Raw genomic sequence first — 6,000 nt, 5'->3', positions numbered from 1 at the left:
AGTGACCTAGAATAAGAAGAGCAGGATTCTTGTTTTTAGAAATGGAAAAAATTGCCCTTTAGGGAGTGCTCTACAGAAATATTCGGGGACATACGGGGTGGCCGTCTGCCTTTGCTTCAGCTATCCTCGATTAAGGTGCTCTTTCTAAGCAGCAGTGGAATTGCCCGGTGCCAGCGTACGGGATGCAAAAGCAGCTGGAGATGACCAAGGAAGTTTTTGCTCACAGTGTTACTGGCCTGGGGCAAACAGGGTCGGGGCCAAAGCAGATTTTGTCATGTCAGCTGCAGCAGGGAGCAGAAGCTTGAGGCTGGGCTCCTGCTTAATGCCTGGGAGCAGCATACAAGTTCGGGGTGATTTGTGTGGGCAGCTGAGGATGTCAGACGGATTTGGGCTATGCAATTCTGCTGATTGACGCTGCACAGAGGCTAGCAGCACCTTTGTATCCATCAAAAATCAAGAAGCATGAAAATACTGTGCAACCATTTGATATTATCATGTTGCCACTCCAAAGACCCTAATGCTAGCTTAGGGGAAAACCAGCCTCTGCCTTATCTTCACTAGGATTTCACTTTGAGTTAGCCAACTCCCATTAAGAAATCTTTTTTTTTTTCAGAGGTAAGCCAAGGCCTAAAGAGCAGAAGGTATAGCTTCTACTAGAAGGAGGAGGATCTTTAAAATTACGGGATGTGGAGGAGTGTTACAGGACTCAGTCTTGTGTCTTAAGGAGTTGGTCAAAGCTGCCTAAGGAAGGGGTCCTCTCGCAGTTTCCCAAATGTAATCCTTTTCTGATTAAATAACGAAGGAGGAAAGGCTTTGCTGGAAGGGCATGTGAGAGGCAGAGACCTGTATAATATTTAGTCTGGGCAAACTGACGTTAGGAATAGAAAGATTTACAGGATCCACTGGGCTGTTGTTCTGTATCAGAAATATGCAGGAAGAATTTCTGTGCTGGGAAAAATCTGCTTCTACATCCTACAAGTTAAATATTTGGAAGAAGTTATCAGCAGCACAAGATCTTCCTCTCTTTGGCAGCCTACCCAAGGAAAAATAAAAACGGACAAACTGTACTGGGACCTATCACTCTTAATCCAGAATACACTGATCTGCACATGTGCACTTCGACAGGTTCGGCATAGAAATACAAAGCAGGAATAGCAGCTTAAATAAGGGCTAGAGTCTTCCCAAAGCCAAGCAGACACTGTTCTATAGTCTTACCTTTTTAGTGTGCATTCTTCCTCCAAATTACTCATCCATAAAATGCAAATGTCAGTTCTGAAATGAAAGCTGTGCAAAGGAAAAAAAGAATGATTAAACCATTTGCCTTTGCCAATGGTTTGAAGAGAAATGCTCATGTCTGCAGTGCTGCATTTCTTTGGGGTAGGAAGCAAGTGGGTCTGCAAAGAGGCTTCTTAAAATAAAACAATATCAGTCTAACCGCTGGTTCCGCCTGTACATTGGTGCATCGGCCGGCTTGTGGGGGCTTCTCTTACTCAAAAGTGAACTGAGACTGACAGTAACATTTGTTTACCAAGCATCTGATCAACCACATATAACCTTTGCCAAAGGAGCTAAACTAGAAAGAAAGAAAAAAAAGAGTAATGCATTATTTAGGGCAGGAATGTAACTTTTAGGGATTATTAAAAATGAGAAACAAGCACAGGTCATTAGCACATATGCTACTGGAATGAAGTGTGGCAGAAACCAGAAGATGGTTGTTTTTTCTAGGTAAAGATTGCTAAAAGGAATGCATGGGACGGCACTGAGATGATATGGCAGTGAAGAAGACAATAGAAAAAGGAAATAAAGAATATTGGTACAACAAGATCTGAACGAAGAAGTCTCCAGCTACAGACCAGATACTTTACTGCTTAAATAGTGTGCTTGATTCCTTTTAATTCAGATGTGCAAATTTGGGCTTCAAAATTCCTAAAATTTGCATGAAAGGGAAGACGTGTGGCAGAGATGTGTCTCGTCTCATCGCATCTCAAGAGGAGATAGTAATCAAACATCTTCAAGGAGAACCTGGCATTGTCCTTGGGGAATGCTTTTCCTAAAAGCCCAATTTTATTCTAAAAAATAAATAAAAAAAAAAATAAAAATTTTTTTGCTTTTAGAGGAAGAAAGGGAGTGTCTTCTTTGGGTGCATTGCTTTGGAGTCTGGATTACAGCCAGTGCAGGTTGAAGTTCCCTGTTACTTCTACTCAGCACTTGCTTCTTTGTGGCTCAGAGGCAGTTTTCATGTCACTGAGGAATCACTCTTCAATGATTATGGCTGTTATTAAACTTCACTTAAAATAATTGATCTGAGTCCAAGAACATACGTGTAAATGTAATCTTCACAGCTCTTCCATGGACAGCCTCTAACAGTTCTGGAACAAGACTGCCGTGTTTTGCCTGAGGGAGGGGGAAGGTGTCATCCTTGCTAGCATCATAAAAATCCCTTCCTCAAGCACAGCCAGGTGACAAACCCCAAGCATCTTGCTGCTAGGGTCTCTCTAGAGATTGGCAAGGAAATTGCCTGAAGCACCTTCCACCAAGGCTGCTGTGGCTGAAGGTAGCAGGGCCAACCACATCTTCCTCATCAGGAGGAGTTGGCTCGGGCTTCAGAACTGAGTGTTTCCTAATATCTCCTTAATAACCTGTTCTGTAATTTCCTTAGTGGAGAAAGCAGTGGTGTCAGAGGATGAGAGATCCAGAGGGGAAAAAGGCTGGAAGGCAGATGGTTTGGGTAAGGCAAGAGGGGGCTGGACAAGAGAAGGAGTTGACAGGGCTCCACAGTGGTGGGAGCAGCAGAGGAGAAAAAGAAGGGAAAAAAAAAAAAAAAAAAAAAAAAAAAAAAAAAAAAAAAGGTAGTGGCAGAAGAAAGACATAAATAAAAGAGGACGGGAGGTGTCTGTGCTACAGGGGTAGTGGCATGGCAAGAAATGAGATTAAGGTCAAGGGACAGAGGCCGGTGCTGGGGCTGTCTGTGTCCCAGCTACCCTGGTCACAAAGCGCAGGTATCCACCTGATTTCTGAACAGGGAGTGCAGGCTTCCCTTTTGTTTTAAATGTTGGAAACCTAATCAGTGCAGCAATTCTACCTTGCCTCAACAGAAATCCCCGAAAAACCTTGTTCAGAGTTCAGGATCCTTTGTGCAAAGTTAAGAAATACCCTGACAGCATTACAGCTCCTTTCTTCATGATGCTGCTGTGTTTATGCCCTTCCCACCCACCTTTCTTTTTTCAAGGCTGTGGCTATGGCTTGTACTGTGAGAAAAGTCTTTAAAAGTCCCCAAAAATTTGAAAATCGTGAGTCAGACTCCCTCAAAAGAGAGGGGAGGGGATTTTTTTTGGTCTATGTAACCAACGCTTCTTGTGTGTGTACGTGCATGAGGCAGAACTTTTTGGCCTGTGGATAGGGGACAATATCTGTGTGATGGTGAGGGGCTTTCAGCTGCTCCCTAGATTGTGAATGCTGAAGTCAGGCTGTGTCCTCTCATTCCCCTCCCACCTGCCCTTCATCCCAGCAATTAATTCTGCCCCAATTTCCTTATCCTCCACTGACCTTCTCTGTTAAGGCATTTATAGAAGCCCTTTTGCTTCCCCTCCCAGGCTGGTTGCAATGCTCAGCAAGCTGCAAAGACCAAGAATTTTGCAATGCAGAGCCAGAAATTGTGCATTTCCTGGATGCCCAGCTTAGGATACTCGGGACTTGGATTAAGAGGTGAGCGCTACAGGTGTCAGAAAGTAGGGCCTTGTGCTAGGAATTGGCACAAAAACATGCAGGCCTGGGAAGATTTGGCTCTCAGCATGAGAATCTCGTTGATTTTCCTGATTGTGTTGCTTTTGTTTTTTCTCGGCTTCGTGTTGCGAGAGAAAGATGGAAACGATACTATGCTGCTTTGCAGCTGTTCGCAAGTAAGTGGGCTTGTGTTTGTAAGGAGGAAGGAGATTTGGATGAGCTCGCCTCATAACATTATTGTGTTTATATACAGAAGCTTATGCTGTATTTACATAGTACACAAAATAATGCAAAAAATGAGAAGTTAAATGAGTGAGTAATTTTTTGTCAGTAGCAAGAATTGTATAGAAAAATCTGTTTAAATCATGCGATTAAAAACTAGTAATTATAGTTAACAAGGGACTTAACTAAGCCAAAATAGTTATTGCTGCTCTTAACTATAAAAGCTTGGCTTTGTAAACGCACTGCTCTTTCCTGGCAATTTCCTGTGTTTCCAGAGAGCCAGACAGCTTCTGGTCCTGTTGAAGCTGCTCTGCTCTGTATCTGGAATTTCCTTTTCAAGCTGCCTGATGTGGAAGGACTAAATTCAGTTGCAGCATAGCCGTAGGTTGTATTGTAGTGTATGTCTCCACGGTCTCCTCTAAACCCAGTATTTTTCACCCTTAGCATCTCACTACTAAGCTCTGTTTTCCTCCATTTCCTCTTGTCTTCATACCTGAGCAAATCTTGGTTTTAAGAGAGAGGAATGAAAAGGAGGTGCTCAAAACCATTTCCCAAGGTTTTACACTTCTGTCTAAAAATACTTCTTAACCACTTGAAATCCTTTTGTTATAGTAGATCAGTCTTTGCCAAAAATAACCTTTCATGTGCACTTCTACAGCCACGCAAAACAAGTAGCCACCCATGGCTGAATCATGCAAGTGGTGCAGGCTACAGAGCTCCTCCAGGATCCTGTTGCTCCTCGTGCTATTGTGTTCTCAGTTATGCCATGGAAATTGCATTTGGCCACAAGTGCTGTGATGACACAAGTATATCAGGCATTCATGAGCAGGTCTGCAAATCATTACTTTATTAGCCACTAAATATCAGCAAAGGGTCTTTAAAAAAACATTGAGAACAACTCCCCCCCCCCCCCCCCCTTTTTTTTTTTTTTTTTTTTTTTTTAAAGATGCACAGTCATAAGGTGGCGTGGTATGCCTCATTTTAGCAGCATGATTTTCATACATATAATTAACATACCTTGTCTGGTCTGCTGACGAAGAAATTATCAGGGATTTCCATCTTTTACTCATTAATAAGAGGCTTACTTGAGTTTAAAAGGAAGTAAAAAGCATTGATGGAAAATCATCACTGAAAACCACGCTCTCCTGCATGCCTGCAGACTTCACAGGGTATCCAATGAGCTGCTGAGTCGCTAATGACAGATGTGGGGCTGCAAAAAGACCGAGGCTGCCTGCCAGTGTTTAAAAGGTCAAATGGAAAGCTTGACAATCAAATTAAATGCACTGCATAAATGTGTAATGCTGGCCTGAGCCAGTGGGGGAGAGGAGCTCGTGTAGTCTTGTGCTCGATCTTTAACACTACTTTGAATGAAAACCCATGTAAATGGATAAATCAGAAAAAACACATAGAATAAAGCAGAAAATGTGTGTTGCTGAAGATGCTCAAGAAATAACGAGTTGAGGAGTGCTGAATAAAACCCTCAGCTTGCCAGTTCCAAAGCCAGTCCCTGAAATCATATCGCTGCTGTTAGTTTCAGAAAACTGTGCTATTTCCCTGTGCTTTTATTTCCCTTGTGTATTTCTGAATTTTTAACATGTTAGAAGATCTCCGAGAAGACGTGGAGGATGTGTTATTTGTTAGCTCTCACTTGGTGTATCAGTCTTCCAACTAGAAAGCTTGTCGCTCAGATAAAGGATAGGAAATGACAGTGTGTGGCATAGCCATCCAGCGCCAGCCACTGTAACCACGCGGGCTTCCCGACTGAAGGGAACTGTTCACGTTCCATTCCTGGGCAAGTGGTCTCTCGTGGGGGAAAAACTGGTGATGAATGTCATTTGCAGAAGCTAGTATTGCTTTGTGAATGATTTGCATGCAGAACCCTGGGCTAAGTTGTGTAGATGATGTGTTAGCAAGTAGTAATTTTGCAACTGAGATCCATTTTCTGCTCTGAGCCTGGAGGCACTCTAAATGAGCCAAGCCCTGCTTTCACCTGGCTCGTGGAGGGGGAGAGGGCAATGCCTTGCCTTGCTGGCAGGAAAAGAGTTTTCCTCCCTC

This window comes from Aythya fuligula, chromosome 4, assembly GCF_009819795.1.
Source record: "Aythya fuligula isolate bAytFul2 chromosome 4, bAytFul2.pri, whole genome shotgun sequence".
Classification (NCBI taxonomy): domain Eukaryota; kingdom Metazoa; phylum Chordata; class Aves; order Anseriformes; family Anatidae; genus Aythya; species Aythya fuligula.
Note: the sequence above shows the minus strand (reverse complement) of the source record.